Here is a 22,734-nt window from a genome sequence, read left to right on the forward strand (position 1 = left end):
CTTCAATCCCCAGAAGTCCTTGCTCCACTTCCCCAGAATGCCTTGTAACCTCACTTGGGCTGAGAGCGAGATGGGGTATTTAACCTGGTTGTGAAAAGGCTCTGCGTTCTTTCCTACTTCTGCTTGGGAGCAGACACTACTCTCCACCTAGAAGGCAAGATGTGAGTGGTCATGAATTGGCTCTTTGGGCCTAGACATGTGCCACTCTTACTTGTATTTTCTTTATATTTTAATCTTCAATAATCCTCTAAAAATACAATACTCCTTGCAGAGAGAAACTAATTTGTACCTGCCTCAGTTTCCCTAAATTTTAACTCTTACAAATCCATGATGGAAATCAGTATTGAGCTCACCCAATCTTCTGAGTTAAGAAGGAATAAATATTTTGCCAATGTTTTAAACAATGTTTCATAAATAACACCTCAAATTGATACTCTTGCAGAAGTTTGTCAAGATTGGTTTTAAATCATATTTGGTAGAAATTAGAAACTATCATTGGGGAGGTGGAGAAAGGAAGCCTTTTGAAGGGAAATTGACAGCAAATCAAGTCAAAATTGCTAGCCAATAGAAATAACAATAAAACAAACTATTGTCTATGCCATGAGGGATACAGATGTGGAAAACAACCCAGCAAAGGAATGTCAGGCAGAGTGGCATATATTTGGGACTTAGAGGGACCTGTGACCATTATGGAAGCTGTGATGGTCTAGAAGAAACTCAGAAACATTGACCAATTAGGCTCTGGTGACAGTTGATTTAGTTAGTATCCCCATCATTCTATCATAACTGTTCCTGGGGTGACATAGGCTAGCCCTACTTAAAATTGTCACGATGATTGGCCCAAAATAGAGGGTAGCAAATCAAATTACCTCTTCCTTCAGAGATACAAAGATACATGAGTGCATGAAAAATTACTGAGAAGGCACCTTACCAGCTTTTACTCTCATTCAAGTCTTAATCCCACTTTGCTTAACAAACACATCTTATATCTATCATCCAAAGGATTTCAACACAAAGAATCCAAAAGGCAATATATATATATATGTATATATATTATCCAAAGGATTTTGAATACAAAGCATCAAATGAAAATTCACAAATATGAGAAAATAATATATAACTGAGAGTCAATAAGGACAAGCTAGTTAGTACATTCTAGGTTGGGACAAGCAATTAGTTATCTATCCATTTAGAAATTATTGAATAAGCTGCTCCAGAACACTATAGCATAGGTGCTGCTTTTCCTGATTATTTCAAGACCTGGATCTACTTCACATTCCTGGATTATTCATTTACTATAAATGTATATAGAATGGGAATGAAGAGAAGGGAATTATCATTTACATAACACCTAATATATGCCAAGCACTATGCTAAGCACAGTATAGACATTAACTTATTTCATCCTAATAGTAACCCAAAGAAGTAAGTGATATTTTTATTTTCATTCTACAGTTGAGGAAACTGAGAAAATTGCAGTTAAGTGAATTGTCCAGAGTGATATAACTAGTATGTGACACTAGTTATGACTTCAAGTATTACTAATTCCAGATCTAGCTATTTATTTACATTGAAATCAAGTACCTCTGGTGTACCAATAGTTACCTCTGATGTATGAAACAGATTTATATATTAAATAGACTCAAGTGTGCTGATAGTACTGAAGAATTTGGTGTCTTTATGGAAAATTAGTCTCTGTTTAAGACAAGCTACCAACACAATAATGTCAGACCCACATATGAACTGTGGCCTCTTTCATAGAGACAATTTACCCCTGTTAAATTTCTGTCTGGCCTTAAATTTTTTATCATCTCTTATGACTAGAACAAATTATGTCTTCCAAATTATGAAAGGAGTTATGGGATAGATAGATGACTCAGTGGATGAAGGACCAGACATGGAGAGAGGAAATCTTGGATTTAAATTTGAACTCTGACCCTCAGCAAATCACTTAACTCTAATTACCTAGCCTTTACCATTCTTCTGCCTTGGAACAAATAGTATCAATTCAAAGAAAAAAGTAAGGTTTTTTTTAAGGAAACAATTGAACTAAAATATGTTATTAGTCATCCTGATATCAAACTATATAGTCACCAGAAAAACAAAAACAAATTAAACAGTTCCTTCATCACATATATCTTGATTGCCTTTGTGTAAAGGAAACTAGAAATAAGTTCTGAATTTTCTGCCACTGTGTTGGAACAAGCAACAGTGGGAATATCAATAGAGAAGAAATTGTCAAGACTAACAGTTGGTGGGGGAAGGGGGCAACTGGGAGTGGCAGTTGGGTCTTATGACTTGCACTTCCTTCCTGCTGGGCTTTACTTCCTTTCTGGTGTTGGAGGTGGAAGGAGTGTTGGCTTCCCAGTCTGGATACAGAGTGCCTCTTCTCGGTTCAGCCCAAAGCCTGTAAACACCAAAACTGTAAGGATAATTTTTAGTGTTTTGACTTAAAATCTAAATAAGTGGTTGCCATGGAAAATTCCCAAATATGAAAATACCAAAGTCAGCTGGGATTTATGGAGATTTTAATTAATAAAGAAAAAAGGAATTAAGAGAAGGAGAGAGAGAGAGAGAAAAAGAATTAATTTAAACTGCTCTGGCTCAGGCTGAGCCAAGCAATAGTTAAAGGCCTAGGCCAAAGTGGCCTCCCTAAGCCTAAGGGAGAGCGAGTCCATCTTAATCACTCACCACAAGACCATCTCCAAGCTGGGTTCTTCCACTCCAAACTGAAATTACTCTCCAAACTGAAATACCTCCACTGACTTTTTACCCCTTCCTTTTAAAGAAATTTTCTCTTATGTCACCTCCCTTAAATTTTCATGTCTACCAATCACAGTAGATGCTTTTTTTTCAGGACTGCCCATTCTTAGTTTTCACCTTCTTTGGTTTTCACCTTCTCTGGTTAGATTACATCTTCTGAGTACTTCACACCTCTTTGTTAAGCTTGCCTTTTGTAAATTACTTAATGGTTTTAGGTACTAATTTAACCTTTTCAGGTACTTAACACCTTTTTGTATTAGATCAAAAAATAGACTTAGCTTAAGGTTCTAGCTTTACTATAAGGTATGAGTTGGGGACTTTCATTGTTTGATCAGGAGTTTACAACTTTATCTTCCCCTAAGGCACTGTCTGAGTAGGGTGGAGTAATTTTAAAAGTTCCCAATATATTCCTGATCAAGTATCTCCATTGTTACAATAGGGGAATAGCTTAACCAAATCTTCTAAGGTACAGTCTGAGTAGTTTTTAAGATTTACAAGATACAGGCCCAATCAGTTTTTAAGGTTAGAACTTTCCTTGGTTGCTTGCTGTCTACTTGCTAAGTTTCTGAATTTGACAAAGCTAACACAGATATAGAGTAGATGGGCATGGGAGAAACCCTCTACCAGCCTGTGAGGCCTAGCCTCAGCTCCAAGCTGAGGAAGGCTCCAACCTTATTTAGGCACATCCCTTCTCCCTCTTTCCTGATACCACTCCAATCCTAACTGGTTATTAAACTTTATCTTATTTGAACTCGCAGTCTCATAAGTGGACTATCTTTTTCTGGGGCATAGAGGGAGCTGAACATCAGTTCAGTCATTCAAAGACAAACGTTCCTTATCAGACCCCTGCTGCTTCCTCTCGGCAGGGGGCATCTCTCTCCTTTGCATCACCAAGCAATATTCCCTCTCTCCCCTCAACTCCTTCATACCATGCTACAAACCTTCCTTATCCCCTGTTCTTCGTATCCTCCCCAGTCTTTTCCCAATAAATATTACACCTTCATTCAAATCATCAGGAGTTCAAACATTTATTAAGCACCAATTAGGTGCCATCCAATGTAGTAGTCCAGTATAAAGAAATAAAGGAGAGACTATATAATTGATAAAGTCAAGTAACTTTCTACCATTCTGAAATTAAAAATCAAATGTGAAGAACAAATTTGAAGAAATTAAAACCTATTTAACCTATACTTTCTGAACTATAATATGGACTGACCTAGACTTGAAATATATGGTATGAAAACCCCCCAAACAGTATTAAAAAAAACACAGAGCTCATTATCTGTCCTAAATCAACTATTAAAGATGAATATATCACACCCAAAAAGGAGGTAAGAGATAAATAAGCATTCTTAGAGCATATAATAAACAAGTTAAAAACTCACTGAGGGTCAGCTGGTTGTCTCCAAGGATAAAGAAACAGGCCTGGAGATAGAATAACCTGAGTTCAAATCTGGCCTCATACACTTCCTAGCTATGTGACCCTGGACAAGGCACTTAACCCCCATTACCTGGTCCTTACAACTTATCTGCCTTGGAACTTATATTTACTATCAATTCCAAGACAAAAGGTAAGAATTTAAAAAACCAAAAAACTACAGAAATGCTTTTGGGAAAAGAAGAAATACTTTCATCAAGCAATATTAAAGTCTGATAACAAGTATAATTCAGTTTTTTTAAGTCGTGCCTGGTTCTTCATGACCACATTTGGGGTTTTCTTGGCAGAGGTACTGTAGTTGTCATTTCCTAGTCCACCTCATTTTACAGATATAGACACTAAGGCAAACAGGGCTAAGTGACTTGCACAGGGTTGCATAGCTAATAATGATTGGGGCCAGATGGGAACTGAGAGAAATGAGTCTTCCTGACTTCAGGCCCAGCATTCTATCCACTGAGTCTACTAGCTGCCACTATAACAAGCATAAATCATTAGAATTGTCAATGTAACTAACCAATTTGTAGAAATACAAATGAAGCCAATGGAATGGCTAAGATCCAAGAGTGGAATCAGAGGCCCTTTCATAGGTGAAATCTGCATGAAAGCAGTCAACTAACTTAATAAACACAGATCTAACAAGTAGCAAAGTTTAGTTTTAGTTGTGTGGAGAGTATTTTGTAGTTGTGTACATATAGTTCCTGTGTTTGACTCGAGAGATAGATTCCTAGGTATTTTATTTTGTCTAAGGTGATTTTGAATGGGATTTCTCTTTCTAGATTTTGCTGCTGATCTGTGTTGGAGATATATAGAAATGCTGATGACTTATGTGGGTTTATTTTGTATCCTGCAACTTTGCTAAAGTTGATTATTTCAATTAGCTTTTTGGTTGAGTCTCTAGGATTCTTTAAGTAGACCATCATGTCATCTGCAAAGAGTGATAACGTGGTCTCCTCCTTGCCTATTTTGATGCCTTCAATTTCTTTTTCTTCTCTAATTGCTACTGCTAGTGTTTCTAGTACAATGTCAAATAGTAGAGGTGATAATGGGCATCCTTGTTTCACTCCTGATCTTATTGGGAATGCATCTAGTTTATCCCCATTGCAGATGATATTAGCTGATGGTTTTAGATATATACTGTTTATTATTTTTAGGAATGACCCTTCTATTCCTATGCTTTCTAGTGTTTTTAATAGGAATGGGTGTTGTATTATATCAAAGGCTTTTTCTGCGTCTATTGAGATAATCATGTGATTCTTGTTGGTTTGTTTGTTGATGTGGTCAATTATGTGGATGGTTTTCCTAATATTGAACCAGCCCTGCATCCCTGGTATAAATCCTACTTGATCATGGTGGATGACCCTTCTGATCACTTGCTGGAGTCTTTTTGCTAGTATCCCATTTAAGATTTTTGCATCTATATTCATTAGGGAGATTGGTCTATAGTTTTCTTTCTCTGTTTTTGACCTGCCTGGTTTTGGAATCAGTACCATGTTTGTGTCATAAAAGGAGTTTGGTAGAACTCCCTCTTTGCTTATTATGTCAAATAGTTTGTATAGTATTGGGATTAACTGTTCTCTGAATGTTTGATAGAATTCACTGGTGAATCAATCAGGCCCTGGGGATTTTTTCTTAGGAAGTTCTTTGATGGCTTGTTGGATTTCATTTTCTGATATGGGATTATTTAAGAATTCTATTTCCTCTTCTGTTAGTCTAGGCAGTTTGTATTTTTGTATATATTCATCCATATCACCTAAATTGGTGTATTTATTGCCATATAATTGGGCAAAGTAATTTTTAATGATTGACTTAATTTCCTCTTCATTGAAGGTGATGTCCCCCTTTTCATCTATAATGCTGTTAATTTGCTTTTCTTCTTTCCTTTTTTTAATTAGATTGACCAGTACTTTGTCTATTTTGTTTGTTTTTTCAAAGTACCAGCTTCTAGTCTTATTTATTAAATCAATAGTTCTATCACTTTCTATTTTATTAATTTCTCCCTTAATTTTTAGGATTTCCAGTTTGGTTTTCTGCTGGGGGTTCTTAATTTGATCGCTTTCGAGTTTTTTTTTATTTGCATTTCCAATTGATTGATCTCTGCTCTCCCTTGTTTGTTAATATATGCACTCAGGGATATGAATTTACCTCTGATTACCTCTTTGGCTGCATCCCAAAAGGTTTGAAAGGATGTCTCGCCATTGTCATTTTTCTTGATGAAATTATTGTTTCTATGATTTCTTCTCTAACTAAACGATTTTGGAGTATCATATTGTTTAATTTCCAATTAGTTTTTGATTTGGTTTTCCATGTACCATTACTGATCATTATTTTTATTCCCTTGTGATCTGAAAAGGCTGCATTTATTATTTCTGCTTTTCTGCATTTGTGTGCCATGTTTCTGTGACCTAATGTATGGTCAGTCTTTGTGAATGTGCCATGTGGTGCTGAGAAGAAGGTGTATTCCTTTTTATCCCTATTTATTTTTCTCCATATGTCTATTAATTCTAATTTTTCTAAGATTTCATTCACTTCTTTTACCTCTTTCTTATTTATTTTTTTATTTGATTTATCTAAATTTGATAATGGTTGGTTCAAGTCTCCCACTAATATGGTTTTACTGTCTATTTCTTTCATCAATTCTCCTAGTTTCTCCATTAGAAATTTGGGTGCTATATTATTTGGTGCATACATGTTGATTAGTGATATTTCCTCATTATCTAAAGTCCCTTTTAACAAAATATAATTACCTTCCCTATCCCTTTTGATCAGGTCTGTTTTTGCTTTGGCTTTATCAGATATCATGATTGCCACTCCTGCCTTCTTTCTGTCAGTTGAGGCCCAGAAGGTCTCACTCCATCCTTTAATTCTGACCTTGTGGGTGTCTACCCGCCTCGTTTGTTTCTTGACGACAACATATGGTAGGGTTTTGGATTCTAATCCATTCTGCTATTCGTCTATGTTTTATGGGTGAGTTCATCCCATTCACGTTCAAAGTTATGACTGTCACTTGTGGACTCCCTGGCATTTTGATATCCTTCCCTAATTCTAACCTTTCTTCTTCAGCTCTATCCTTTAGTCCAGTGATTTACTTTAAATCAGTCCCCCTTGTCCCCTCCCTTGATATATTTCCCTTTCTAGTCCCTCCCTTTTTGCTCCCTCCCCCTCCCCCCTCTTCTTCCCTTCCTTTTTTGTGTTCCCTCCCCTCTACCCCCCTTCGTTTTCCCTTCTCCCTTCCCTTGTTGGGTAAGATAGAATTCAAGATCCCAATGGATCTGGATGTTCTTCCCTCTCAGAGTTGATTTCCCTGAGAGTAAGGTTTAAGTAAAAACTCTCTTCCTCTCCTTCTTATAGGAGTTTTCTTCCCCTCCCCTTCCCATGTGAATCTTTGTGTGAGAAAGATTATTCTATTTGGTCTTTCTTTTCCCCCATTTACACATTACATTTTCCCCACATGTTAATATATATAGATTGATATAAATGTAGTCCTTATAGAAGAGAGTTTGAATAAAAGAAAAAGATAACATTTTTCTTCTTTTCCCTTTCCTTCATATTTACCTTTTCAGGTATTCCATGCTCTTTGTTTTTCGATATTGAACTTTCCACAGAACTCTGGTCTTTTCTTTGCAAAAACTTGAAAATCTTCTATTTTGTTGAATGCCCAAACTTTCCCTTGGAAGTATATACTCAGTTTTGATAGATAGCTGATTCTTGGTTGAAGGCCCAGTTCTCTTGCCTTTCTGAAAATCATGTTCCATGCCTTATGGTCATTCAGAGTGGAACTTGCAAGGTCTTGTGTGACCCTGATTGGCATTCCTTTATATCTAAATTGTCTTTTTCTGGCTTCTTGTAAGATTTTTTCTTTTGCTTGAAAGCTTTGGAATTTGGCAATTACATTCCTGGGAGTTGTCTTTTGGGGATTTAGTGTAGAGGGTGTTCTGTGAGCTCTGTCAGTGGCTGTATTGCCCCCTTGTTCTAGAATCTCTGGGCAATTTTCTTTGATTATATCTTGTATTACGATGTCGAATTTGCTGTTTATTTCTGGCTTTTCTGGTAGTCCAATTATTCTTAAATTGTCTCTTCTCCCTCTATTTTCCAAGTCTATGACCTTGTCAGTGAGATATTTTATGTTCTCTTCTAATTTCTTGATCTTTAGGCTCTGCTTTATTGATTATTGCTCTTTTACCTGCTCGTCTTCCAGTTGCCTAATTCTGACCTTTAAAGCCTGGTTTTCCTTTTCAGTTTGGTCAAACCGGTTTTGTAGTTGTGTGAAATTCTTTTGCATTAATTCCCACTTTTCCTGCCAGAAGGCTTCCATCTTTTTGATTATTTTCAATTCAAATTCTTCGTGGGTTTGTGGAGCGTTTCCATTTCCTTTGGAAGGTTTCGGTGCAATTGCTTGTGTTTCCTCTTCTATCTCCTCTGTATTTTGTATTTTTGCTCCATACAATGTGTCCAAAGTTGCCCCCTTCTTGTTTTTCCTGTTGTTTTGAGGCTTTTTTGCTTCTGTGCTGTTTGCCATCTCTATCTGAGTGAGGGTGGCTGTCTCTTCTGTTATCTGTCTGGTGTTCAGTGGCTTTAGCCCCAGGCAAATTGTCTGTCTTCCCCAGGAAGCCCAGAATTGCTGGTGTTTTGGTGTTACTACCCTCCTCAGTTCCCTCCCAATGCTTCTCTGTTGCCTTACTTCTATGCTCTGTGCCTGGCTTGACACTCTCAGATGTATTTCAATGCTTTTGCTGGCCAGAGGAGCCTGCACTCTGAGGGGGAGGGGCCATGGCTTCCAGGAGCTCTGAGGGCTGGTGATAGGATTAACCACAGACTGAGTATGCCCTGAGGCAGGGACCTTTGGTTAGACTCAGATGGAAGGATCCAGCCAGGGGGTTATAGGCTCCCCCCGTCTCTCTCTGTTTCCCTGCTGTCTGTGTTGGGTGCCCCCTCATCTGAGTCAGGTTGTTTTCAGGAAGAGGCCTTCAAAATAGCCGGCCCTGTGGCTCTGAGGTTGCCTCTGCTGCCTCGGACTCAGCGCTCTGGGTTGGGGGGGATGGGTCCTGGGACCTCCCTTCTGCCTACCCCTTAGGTCTGAGTGATCTCGGTTTCTGGCTTTTGGGGGGGGGGGCGCGTACCTTTTGATCCAGGTCCAGGAGGAGGATTCCCGGGGCCTATGCTGTTGTTCGTTTTGAATTTCAATGCCCTAGGAGCATATAGCTTGAGATTGGTAAGGAAGGGTTTCCAGAGATCTGAACTTTAGCTTTCTCTAAGCCACCATCTTGACCGGAAGTCCGAGAGTTCTCATAATCTTAAGGATCCTGGACTTAGCAATCAATGTAGATTGTTCAAGGAAATGGTAGGGACCATGCAATACATAACTACATGTTGTAAAACTTTAGCAGCCACTGACACTTTATTAAGGCATAACCTGAGGGCTAGAATTATAAATGACTGTCTTTCATGGACTGTCTGATGACATATCTCCATATTACAAATATAAACCTCAAAATAATCTGGAGAACTCAAAGAATAAATTATACTGGAACCAAGCCATCAATTATTGTGGACAAAACTGTTATCCATAATTACCTGGACATAACATTATGCCATAAAAACTTCAGAACAATAATTTTAATAGGTATGTAATATATGACAATAATTTTATTATGTATAACAATTGAAGTCACACCAATCATTTTCTCAATGGACTTATAATGTATAAATGAATCTTAATAACTTTATTCAACTGTAAAAAGCAGTTATTTTTCACCTGTACAATAGTATGTGGAACATTATGTCTAAAAGAATAGTATTATATGAATCTCATTTTTAAAAAGGGAAAAGATAGGTTTTATTTTTATTTAGAGAGAATGACAAGGCTAGCAATAATAACAACATAGAAGGATATTATCATATAGCTATCATTATAAATCAGAAGTTTTCTGTATTTTTAGTGAGAAGTTTCCTATCTTACATAAACTAAGAGATGACATCCTTATATTATAAATACCAACTATAGGATGATGTTCAGACTTAAGCAGATAAATGCTGGAACTAGAATATTATCACAGACAAGACTGTTGCCCACAATTACTCAGACAAAAAGTTGATCAAAAAAAATTCAAGAATAATGTTTTAATAGATGTTTCCATGCCAAATACTCATAATCTGCAACTATGTATAATGATAAGCTTTCAAAAAACAGAGACCTGTCAAGAGAATTAAAAACCGTATGAGACCATGATGAAGTAGATATTGTCAGTATCCTGAATGTTATTCGAGTTGCCCCAGAGATGCCTTCAATGGGTCTACAGAACATGAGTTTTATATCCCAACACTCTTATTCAATTATAAAAACATTTATGATATTCATCTGTGCAATAGCCTATAGAATAAGGAAAATAAATCAAGATGGAATTTGCCCTAGAATCGCAGCTTCTTTGAACAAGATAGAGTTACTAATACTGTAGTCATTTGATCTTTGGAGTTTAAAAATGGGTTACCTCATTACAGTGGTATGAGGTAGGTGATATGAGTGCTTATTAACCTATTTTAGCAAATGAGGAAGGTAACTATCCCAATAGCAAGCTGTATGTAGCTTTATCAATACGGGGTCTCCCATAGGAAAAATGGCCATTGTTTTCTGTGGATAAAGAGAAGCCCACAGTGGACAGGATACCTAAAAGCAACTGTTTATCCCTGGATTCTTGACCTTTTTTTGTGACATGGATAATCGATGAAGCCTATGGATGCCTAATAGAAATGGTGTTACAAATGAATAAAATAAAAGGCATAGGATTACCAAAGAAATCAATTCTATTGGGAAAATAGTTAATATTTTTTTCAAACAAAATTAGTTCAGAGACCCCAGATTAAGAACCGCTGCTCTAACTGAAGAGAAGTAAATGCAGGAGTGAACAGCCGACTCCTGGCAGAAGCCAGAAAATACAAGAGGACAGGATAGAGGGAGGGGTCATTACTGTGGATTTCTTAAACCATCACATTACACTTGCACTCATATACACATACACAGGCTTCTTTCTTGCTTGTCCCATGTCAGACTTTTATATGCTACAGGATCATTTCTCCATGGTGATATTTCCCCTGTTCACATGGACAACCACATGAACCTTTTCAGAATTCTGCAAGATGTAGCCATAAAAATGACTTCTGCCCAACATGTTTGCCTGTAGAGCTGATATCTATCCCAGATCAAATAGTTTTTGGTCTATAAACAGAGGGTTTGACCTGTTCATTTTAGCCTGCTTGTCTAAACACAGCAGTTCAGTAGAGAAGTGATCCAGATTTCATAAGAGAAGGGGCACACACACACACACACACACACACACACACACACACACACACACACACACATGCCTAGAGAACAATCTGGCAAAATGCCTTGACTGAACAAATTCCCAGCATCTGCTGAGAGTACTCCATGGGGGTCACTCAGTGTATGATCAGGACTGAGAAGGAAGGAGGAAGGATTCTTTCCAGAGCATGATTCGTTCACTGGGCAAGAAGATGACAAATAGGGAAAAGAGCAAATTCAGGCTACATTGACTATTGAGTTCCCAGTCAAGAGGGCAAGGAATATGGAAAGGGAATTGGGGGTGGGGGTGGGAAGAAATGATGGGGGGAGGGGTGGTACCTGTGGTCAAGCAGCTATGATTACTGAGATGGCAAGATTCCAGGGAAACAGAACCTCAATTTGGATTTATCAGGATCCTTCCTAAGTTGCTATTAAGAAGTATTTTTCAACAATCTCATTTTTATTAGCCGTTTGTGCCCATTATAGTTTTTGAGTTGCTAGTTTGTTATGGCTTTAACATAAATAAGGTTCTAAAAATGTCTCACTTGAGGAGTTGCAGGGCTGGGTATGCCATTTAGACACAGATAAAAACCTACGTAAAGGGTTTTCTTTGTAATGGGACTATTTTATATTTAATAGAACTGTCATATAAACATATACTAGCATTTAAAATGCAGTTTCTGGGCTATAAAATAAACACCATTTCCAATATTGCTGTTGGCTTTCACATACATGAAGCTTAGTTCATTAAAGTCCTTACTCCATTTACGTGAAATGTGTTTTACCGCCAGAGAAACATGTAATGTATGTTTCTCTTTAAACCTTAGTTGTTACCAAGCAGAGTTAAGGCCATATAGACTAAATGATTTCTATGGGGTGCACATGCCAAAGAGTCCATACACAATAAATGCTTTCTTTATGTCATGTAAATGAGGCATTTTTTCTGGCTTTATTTAGCATCTTGTACCATGCCTTTCCCATGAGGACTTCTCAATAAATACTTAAGGATGATTAGTCATGATAGCAATGTGTATGCAGATGTTTATGCAAGCATATCTTTTAGAATTTGAATTACAGTTTTATTCTTTAAAATGCTTATAAGGATTCACTGTTAAATAATGTTTACTTGAGTTAAAAAGATATCATTGCCTTGTTTTCTTTTACTACTTGGATTAAAAGTATGGTTTCTGATAGGAAATTTCAAGATTCAAAAATCAATGTTTTGAAAAGTTTTGCTCCCTTTAAATCATAGCTTTTAGAGTTCAAGAGAACCTTAGAAATCATCTGTCTAAAGCATCCATTTTACAGATGAAACTAGGGCCTAGAAAGAAAGTGATTTGTCCAAATTCACAACTGAGGCAAAACCAGGATTTAATACCAGGTCCTCTGGCTCCCAAATCAATGATCTTTCCAGTGATTTCTATTTTTAATAGACTTGCTGCTTAAATGCCCATATGAGTTAAATCTGTATAAATGAATTTTAAAAAACAAATGTACCTCAATACAGTATCTGAAACTTGGGAAACACTTATCAAACGCTTGATTAAACCTAATAATACAGAATAATTTCAAATAGTTTATCAATAATTCTAATGTTCCATTTATAGGAGAGGACAATCAACCTCAGAGAAGCTGACTTGCCCAGAGTCATGAAGATATTATCTAAAATGTGATTCTATTAAATTGTAAACTTTTTGTGTAGATTATTTTGTTTCTCATCTTTTATAACCTCATTGCCTAGAGAAGTACTTTCTACACAGTATATGATTAAGAAATGTTTATTTATTTGAATCAAATATTGTTTGAATAAGAATTGTTTGAAAAAGAAAAAATCTAATGTTATTTGAATAGAAATATAGATCAGTGATAACACAAGGCAGTTCATGAAAGATGACATTGTGAAGCAAGACAAAAAGTGCTATTGAAGTTCAGAAAGTAACTCAATTGAAGAGTAGCTAGATGGCACAGTGGAGAGAGTGACAGGCCTGGAATCAAAAAGATTCATTCTCCTGAGTTCAAATCTGGCCTCCAGACACTAGCTGGAAGAATCACTTAATCCTGTTTGTCTCAGTTGCTCACCTGTAAAATGAGCTAGAGAAGGAAACAGCAAACCACTCCAGTATCTTTGTCAAGAAAATCCCGGATGGGATCATAATGAGTCAAACTTGACTAAAGCAACTAAACAGCAACAACAAAGCTCACTTTAATTCCACAGACATTTAGTAAGTGCCTACAGTGTGCAGCATTGATGGTGGTGGAGCTTCAAAGAGTTTATCTAAAAGTCTGTCCTAAGGAACAAGTTTATCTACCTCTGGAAGGATATAAAATGTACAAAGATAAATACAATGTAGTTTGAAGGAAAAGGGAGCTGGACCTTGAAAGGAACTAAGTAGTCCAAGAGACGGCTAAAAGGTGGGGGTGCATTCCAGAAATGGGGGACAATCTGTAATAACACAGAGACAAAAGATAGAGTGTCAAGTTCAGAGAACAGCCAGTGAATCAGAGTCTTGGCTGGAACATTGAGTGTATGAGGGAAAAGAATATGGAAGGGAAAGCTGAAATCAGATTTGGGAGGGCTTTAAATACCAGACTGCAGAATTTGTTCTTTATCCTAAAGTCAAGAAAGAGCCATTGAATATTTTTCAGTAGGATATTAACATGTTCAAATTTGTGCCTTTAGAAAATTAATTTGGCAGTTGTGTGAACCATGTGTTGAATAAGGGAGAAACTAGATTCAGAGATGCCAATTAGGAAGCTATTAGAGTTGTGCAAACCTCCATGTCAATTCATTACTGTAGTCAGAAGGCAGGGCACCGATATGACTACCAAGAAGGCAAATGCCAATAACCCTGCAGAGAATTCATCTTTGAGAAGAATACCAGTAGCCAACCTGTAGAAAATAAATGAGTGTAAGCTCCTAGCCTGGAGTTTCTAAACTGATTCTCATGCTGCAGAAATAATTTTGCTGTCAGAAAGGCAAGCTAAAAATGTGTTTAGGGCTTCTGGGTACCAGAGCAGTGTAGTTCTGGGAAGTCTGAGTTTCCAATATTTGCCCAGTTGTGTTGGAGATATCCTTAGAGATAGTATAGGTGCAACATGCAACCATGGAAATGGGCAGTTATTATGCAGTGCCAAGAGGGCAGTGGCATAACACCTTCTGAACTTTTCCTTATATCGTGAAGCATGCTTATTTCTCTACTCCAAAGACCTTGATGATATATCTTGAGTCTGGGAAATCTTTCTAGAGAAGGCAGGACCTTTAGGGACTTCTAAGAATGAGTTAAATGGGTGTAAATGTCATAATACTAGCAATCTAGTAATGTCCCCAGTGAAGTAACCTTTGGACTCAAAACTCGGGGTCACTGCAGCCCAACTCACTCACATTAAACAGTGAATTAGAAAACTTCTCAGAGTTATACAGCTAGTGTCCAGAGGCTGGATTTAAACTTGGAAATATGACTCTCTCTGACTCGAGGCTGTCACTGTGCCACTTAGCTGTCCTTCAATTGAGCTTGCTCTCCTCTGAACTTCAAAAGCATTTGTCTTGCCTCACAATGTCACCTTTCATAAACTGTCCTGTGGTATCAGTGATCTTTATTTCTATTGAAAAACAATATATTGTCAGAAACATCTATAGAGCACCTATTGCAGTAAGCACTTTGGAAAGTTAAAAAGGCAATAAAATATATGACCCCCACCCTATAGTGTTTATAATCTAATGTGGGGGTGGGGTGAGTATGAAGACAAGTGACAGAAATGTAAATATGGGCACAAACAGCTGGAGAAAGAGAAGCAAAAGTATTTTAGAAGAGAAAGACACAGGATGATAGAGATTTATAGAAAGAATAGAGTCAAGTAGGCTAAGCCAAGGAAGCTTACTAGGGAAAGTGATTTTTGAACAGAGTTTTGAAGTGTGGTAAAAGAGGCAATAGCTCAATAAGCAGAAAGGAATGTATAGAAAGAATATGAAAGAGAAAGGAACGGTTAAGTTAAAAATTCAGATGATTAAAACCCTTACTCTTAAGAGTTTGGGAAGGACAGAAGAAAGGCTTACCTGCAGTTCTCTCTCAAGCTTTTTAATCATCCAAGCATACATACCAACTCTGTTCTTGCCCTCTTTCATTAAAGTGCATCCTTCTAACAATCAGACACTATTGGAGACCATTTCCTGCAGGCTATAATCCACTCAGCTTTGGGACTCCCTCCCTGAGACTGAACGATCATGATTGGTGAATGAATGAGCCATCATATCTAGCAGCATAACACCATCAGATTCTGTTTCACATCCCATCCAGATATCTAGCCCAGTCATCTTCTTACAATCTGTCCCGACATTACATTCTCCAGACTACAAGACCTCCAGAATTCATAGGCTGTGGAGAATTTAAAGCATTTAACTTTGCAACTCCCATCCTGAGACTAAACTGCTCTGATTGATGAGAACAAATTTATATTATAGATCTAACAACCTTTGATCCCCAAGGCTTTCTCTGTGACATAGCCTTAGATATATTTTGCTTGGAAAAAACCAAGTCTTTAAAATCATTGTCATAATCCATTCATCCAATTTGGCCTCTAGATTTAAATTCAAAACTGTTAGCTTCAATTCTGTCTCGATATACATTGTTTATACTTATTAAGTTTAAATGGCATTTTAATATGATTAGAGGTTTCAAAAAAGTTATGTATCTGTTTAATGTGGTTTTTAGTGGAGTTTTTAGTTTTATATTCTCCAGGTACATCAAATAATTAACAATTTTTTCTGGTATAATACAATCTTTGATTTAAGAGTTGCATAGCTTTATTCAAAAGTGATCATGGACTTCAGTCTATACAGAACCATAGTGGGCTTAAATTGTCTTCCTCTTTGGAAGATTCTATATTTTATATTAATTGTTGTCAACATCACTGAGTTGCTAGCATATTTTAAATAAAGAAGAAATTTCAATGTATATGCTAAATTCTCCAGCATTCTCAATTCTAATATATTTTGTTATATTTAGAATTTGCAGCTAAGTCCTGGAGTGCAAAATTAAAGCTATAAAGAAATTATGATCTCAATAAAACTAGTGTAAATATTATGATACTCGCAAGTTAATTGTTCAGTAATTGTCAAATTAGTGATGAGTTGTTCTTAATATCCCAAAGGCCCTTTGCCACACTATTTTTGCATCTCAGGCAATGTATTGTTTTCTTGTAAATGTTTATAGATATTTTGAGTGAAACAAGCTGTGAATGCTTTGTATAAATTACATAAATATAATTGTTTTATATTTAGAGTGGTCAATGATGTTATCTTAGAGAATAAATATATTTTAAGCAAAAAAAGAGGTGGAATCATTCTTACATAAGAGAGGAAACTAGAAAATTGCTTTGTCAATAATCCATGCAGCACTGTGAAGCATTTGCATCAGTAATTAAAGAACTGATTCAGACCAGTAGCTTTTCAGTTTTGAAGAGAAGCTAGAGTTTCAGTCACTTTTCTTAATATAAGCATTTTTTTTATTTTTATACTAATGTATGTAAATTATTTTGCATTGAATTCAACTTGTACTTTCATTGTATTGAATTTCTTTTCACTGTAAAGATAACCAGAAATTCCTCAATCATTTTCTCTCTAATCTAATTCTTTAGCCTCTTAAGCCTTTATAATAACTTTTGTTTATATTGAATTGTTTATTTGGTAGTTTATAATGCTTTTCCCCCTCTTATCACATTAACCTCTTGGCTAAAGTTTTAATTCTTGATTAAAGATATAAAAAATTTCCAATATTCTTTTCCATATTCCATTCCACATTGCCATTTTATTGTTTTTAATTGGATGATATCAGATTTGAGCATTCTAATTCACTTAACTAATTATATATCCATGTAATCTTTCAAAATATTTCTATAGATCTCCAATAAGTGGCCTTAACTATTTCTGCCATGGGAGTATTTGTCTCTGAATTTTAAAAAATATCTGTGTAACTTCACCTTGTCCCTATGGTCCTCACTGTAGCAATGACCACAATATACTTTGCCATATGTATGTACTAAAATATTTTTATATTGTCAAATATTGCAGGGAAAAGAATTTATCTATGATGTCAATCCTACCTGGTTTTCTAAAAAAAATGTTTTGGTTTTGTTGTTCTATTAGTTGGATTTATGCATCAGGCTTAAGAAGAATTTTTTGAAATTCCATTCTAAGTATATCTATCTCCCTTTCAAAAGAATTCAAAACATCACTATATTTTTCATCCACTTGAAATAATTTTGTTAAGTATAAATGTCTAATGCCTTCAAGGAGTCTGATTTTTACCTTTTCAGATTTAAATAACTTCTCAATTTCTGCTCTTCTTTAATATAATCTGGGCTTGGAAATATGATTACTTTTTTATTTGCCCTTCATTCATGTGTAATCCATTGTTGTGTAACTTGGAACTGAAGATACCAGTGACAAAGAGCAACATGAAGTCTCTTGACCATAATTGTTGTTATCTCCTTCCAATTTGATTAGGCTTCAAGATCTGCATTAAAGCTTTTTCAATAGGTTAGGAATTAACATTTCTGATTTGTTTTAAAGAATATTTCCTTCTTTGAGTACCAGAGTATGAAGGAGCACCATTTGCTCCACTGATTATTATAATGGTTTCAAGTTGAACCAGTCTGCAAATCTGCATTTTGCTCCATGTACTTTATTTTGTAGGAACAAGTTTATCACACTGACTACTGCCAGAGCCCAAGTGACCAGAGTTTCACAGTTTCTGCAAGGCCTTTCTGTTTACCATAGGAGGCTTAGGGCACACAGAGTGTCCAACAGTCTGACTGTATACCTTGAATTTTCTTCCATACCTTTCTTCCACCTTGTGATATAGATAACGGATTGAACTTTGAGGGGATTGAGTGATGATGATGATGATATAGCATCAGAAGACATACTGAGAAGATTTTCCATGCTTTGGGCATTGTCTCTGGCTATCTCCCATACCAGGAATTTTCTTCATCCTAAACTCCTGGCATTTATAGCTTTCTTCAAGTGTCATCTAAAATCTCATCTTCTACCTAAAGCCTTTCAAAACCATTCTTAATTCTAATACTTTCTCTCTTTCAATCATTTCCTATTCATCCTATATATGGCTTGTTTGTACATATTTATTTGATGCCAGCCTTAGATTATGAACTCTTTGAGAGCAAGAACTGTCTTTTACCTCTTTTTGTATTCCCAGAACTTAGCTTAGTGCCAATGTATAGTGAGTGCTTAATAAACACTCATTGACTGATAGTGCTTAGCATGATGCCTGACATAGAGTAGGTGTTCAATAAATGTTTGTTTACTGATTGACTCCTATTCAATAAACTTTCTATAACCTACAGGATCAAATCTTGTTTGATGTTAAAAATCCTTCAATATCTGCCTCCTCTTGCCTTTCAAGATTTCTTACAACTTACTTTTCCCTCTCCCCATATACCCTGCAATCCAGTGACAGTAGAGTCATTGCTATTCCTTTCACTATATAATACTCCAGACTCTGGACATTTTCACTGACTCTTACCCAAGCCTGGAATAATGTCCCTCCTCATTTAAAATTCCTGTCCCTCTATTATCTCTGATTTATGTTGTACATGGATTGTTATTTGTTTGCTTGTTGTCTTTCCATTAGATTGTGAACTCCTCAAGAACAAGGATTGTCTTTTGCCTTTTTTTGCATCCCTTGCTCTTAAAACAATGTTTGGCATGCAGTAGATGTTTAATAAATGTTTATCAACTTACTTCTCTTTTACATTTTAAATACTACATTGATTTATTTGTTTATTTGATACATTAAAATACTCAGGTAACTCTAATTTCCAGTTTCACATCTCCAGCAGCTTATTGGGCATCTCAAACTGAATTTCCTATTGTGATAAAAGATGGAAAGGTTTGCAATTTATCACACTACAGATATATTAAATTCAGCATGTCTGAAGTTGAACTTGTTATCTTTCTTCCAAAGCTCTACTCTCTTCTTAATTTTGTAATACGTTTGACTCACAAACTAGTTGTCTTTCTTGATTCCTTATTCTACCTTTTCCCATAACCAATCAAGTCCAAAATCTTATTGATTCTACTTTTGTAACATCTCTTCAATATTTAACCTTTCTCTGACACACACTCACTCTCTGATCAAGGCCCTCAGTCCTTCATAGGTGCACTATTGAAATAGCTTACTCATTAGTCCCTACCTCAAGATCAATATGACCTTCCTAAAATATGGATCTGACCAGGTTAACTCCCTATTCAACAAAACATAATATTTTTCTTTTGTCTTGCAGTTCAAATACAAAATCTTTTATACTTTTTGAAGCCTTTCATAATCCCTTTCTTTTAAGTTTTCTTATATCTTAATCGTCTTCAAACATTCTGAAATCCAGTGCCATTGGCCTCCTTGCTATTCCTTGAACATGTGTCTCTCCATCTTGCTCAGTGCATTTTCACTGTCCATCTGCCTTCTATATAATTAGAATGTTACCCTAAAGACTATGATTCCCAGCAAAACTATGATTTCCAGCACCCTATTCACTTCCTGACATAGAAAGGATTTAAATTGGGGACAGTTCTATCTCTCTATTTTTCCTTCCTGTTGTGGTTTTGGTGGAGCAGAGATTTTTGAGCAGGTAGAAAAACTTAGTCATATGATTCTATTTTGTCAGATAATAAACTTAAAAAAAATAATACTTTAAGTATTGGACGTCAATTTAAATCTTATATTTCTGGCAACCAGAAGTGGGGTTCAGAACTCTTAATTCTCTCTGAGATTAGTTTGGAAAAAAAATCCACATTTATCTTGCCACAGTTTCTCTCTCTCTCTGTCTCTGTCTCTGTCTCTCTCTCTCTGTCTCTGTCTCTGTCTCTGTCTCTCTCTCTCTCTCTCTCTCTCTCTCTCTCTCTCTCTCTCTCTCTCTCTTTCTCATGTCTTTTATGGCTTACAGTCTCATACCAGAGGAGTTGGGAAGGTTTTCCTAGGGGGTGTGGTACCCCTGGATGGTTCCCAAAAGGGAGTATTTCCCATGAAGCCTAATAGCTTCTGGATGGTTTTTTAACTCTTCTGTTTAATCTACTTCCACCAGAATGATCTAGATTCTTGGTGATATTTTAGACCCAAGACGTTTTCTTGAATTAGATGCTTTGCTATTTTTTTCTTATAAAGATGTTTTCTTAGTGAAAATTAATGTATCCTAGTTGATCCATGTGTTTGTCAGCACCTTCCTGGGGGGGGGGGTGTAATTGTCATAAAATTTACTTTTATAAAAGTTAAGAATCTTGCTACCTCCCAGAATCCAGGAAGTTAACTGCTTAGAGAAGGTACCATGGAGAAGCCTGCAGAAACCTCACATTGTACCAAAAGATCCAGACTGAACTTTGGGATGAAGTGAAATTGAACTGTGGGGAGTTGTAACACATTTATTTTGTATGTATACTCTTGTGCCAAAGGGGACTTCCCCCTAATGGGTTTTTTGTCAATATGGCTAGCAATCATTGGTTTTGTTCTCTTTCCCTTTTATCCCCAAATTATTGAAATTTATAAGTTGGTTATGTTTACAAGATCCATTTGGAATACTAATGTTCCAAAAGATCTCAGGGAGGGTTGTGTAATTAGAATCCATTACCCTAAAAACTACAATCTCCAGCAAAACTACAATTCCCAGCAAAAATATGATTCCCAGCATCCAGTGTAGTTCTGTCTCTCTTACTTTTTCCTTTCTGTTTTGGTTTTGGTGGAATGGGGATTTTTGAGCAGGTTGAAAAACTTAGTCATGTGATTCAATTTTGTCAGATAATAATCTTTAAAAAAATAATACTTGAAGTATTTTATATTACTTATATTAATATATACTTAAGATATCCTTAAATCTTACACTTCCTTCCTCATTTCTACTTCCTAGCTTCCTTGAAGATTCTGTTCAAATCATATATTCTGTAACCAGTATCTTCCTGGCTTCTTGAATGCTAATACCTTCTTTCTGTGATTATCTCCAATTTAGTTTGTGTAAATATTGTTTGTATATAAATATACATTGTTTACCCATTAAACTCAGCTCCTTGAAGATAGCAACCATTTTTGCCTTTCTTTTTTATCTCTAGCACTTGATACATTTATAGTAGGTATTAATAAATGCTTTCAGAATGACTGAAAATTATTAACTAAGTACAGTTTCCATTATTATTTCCAAAGTTTCTCATAATTCAGCATATATCAGAAGGGAATTATATTAACTACTTGAAGCTTCCTGATGGATACTGCAAAAATATTGGTGGTCAATACAACTTCTTATCCTAATTCTTTCTAAAAGCCAGTGAAGACAACCTAATTATGTTGATCATTTAGCTATCACTAGTTGCTTGTCATTTTAGTGACAATCTCAGATACTCTTGGGCATTAAACATTAATTTATAAAAGGATACATTTAAAACTAAAAGGGATGAGTGATCTTTTAATCTAACCTGTTCATTTTACAGATGAGGAAAGTGAAGCCCAGAAGGTCACCAAATTGCAATTAGTATAGATGTGATTTGAGCCCAGGTAATCTCTGCCAAGAGTATACAAGTTGGAAAGGGAAACCAGAAGTCAGGGAAGGTGGAATGTTTCCTCAGAGTTACATTTGTTGTACAAACTGAATTAAAATGTAGAGAGACTATAAAAACAGATTTCATTTTATCAGATTGGTAATTATTTAAAATCAATGCTTATTTAAATGTAAACCCTGAAATAGTAGCCCTTGATAGTAAACACTTTTCAGTAAGAGTAATTCAGAATTAGAAATAGCTTCATTCTTCCTTTTTAAAAAAAAATCAAATCTAACATATTCAAGATAGTAAAAGAGATTTGGAAATTATTGATGCCAAAACACTCATCTCCTTAATCATTTGTAGTCAATTACTCCCCTGAGTTAATGCCCAATCTCTTACTTTGATAGTAAAGAGAGGATTCATTTCCCTTGCTTTTGGTCCAAAATTACTTTGTTACTTAGTACAGTAAAAATTGTCAAAAACAGCTTACATGTTTGCAGAAATGCATTTGTCTTCAGTTTATAGGGATATAGTTCTATGGGAGAAAAAAGGCAGAACTTTTATAAGAGGGCATTCAAGGTTCAAAGTATGTTATAAATGTGTCCTGTCATTTCCAAAACCAACAGAGACAAGATGCTACAATAATGTTATAACATTATTGCTAATTTAATGATATTAATTTTATCAAAAACAGTGTAACTC

The sequence above is a fragment of the Monodelphis domestica genome, chromosome 2 (assembly GCF_027887165.1).
Source record: "Monodelphis domestica isolate mMonDom1 chromosome 2, mMonDom1.pri, whole genome shotgun sequence".
Taxonomy (NCBI): Eukaryota; Metazoa; Chordata; class Mammalia; order Didelphimorphia; family Didelphidae; genus Monodelphis; species Monodelphis domestica.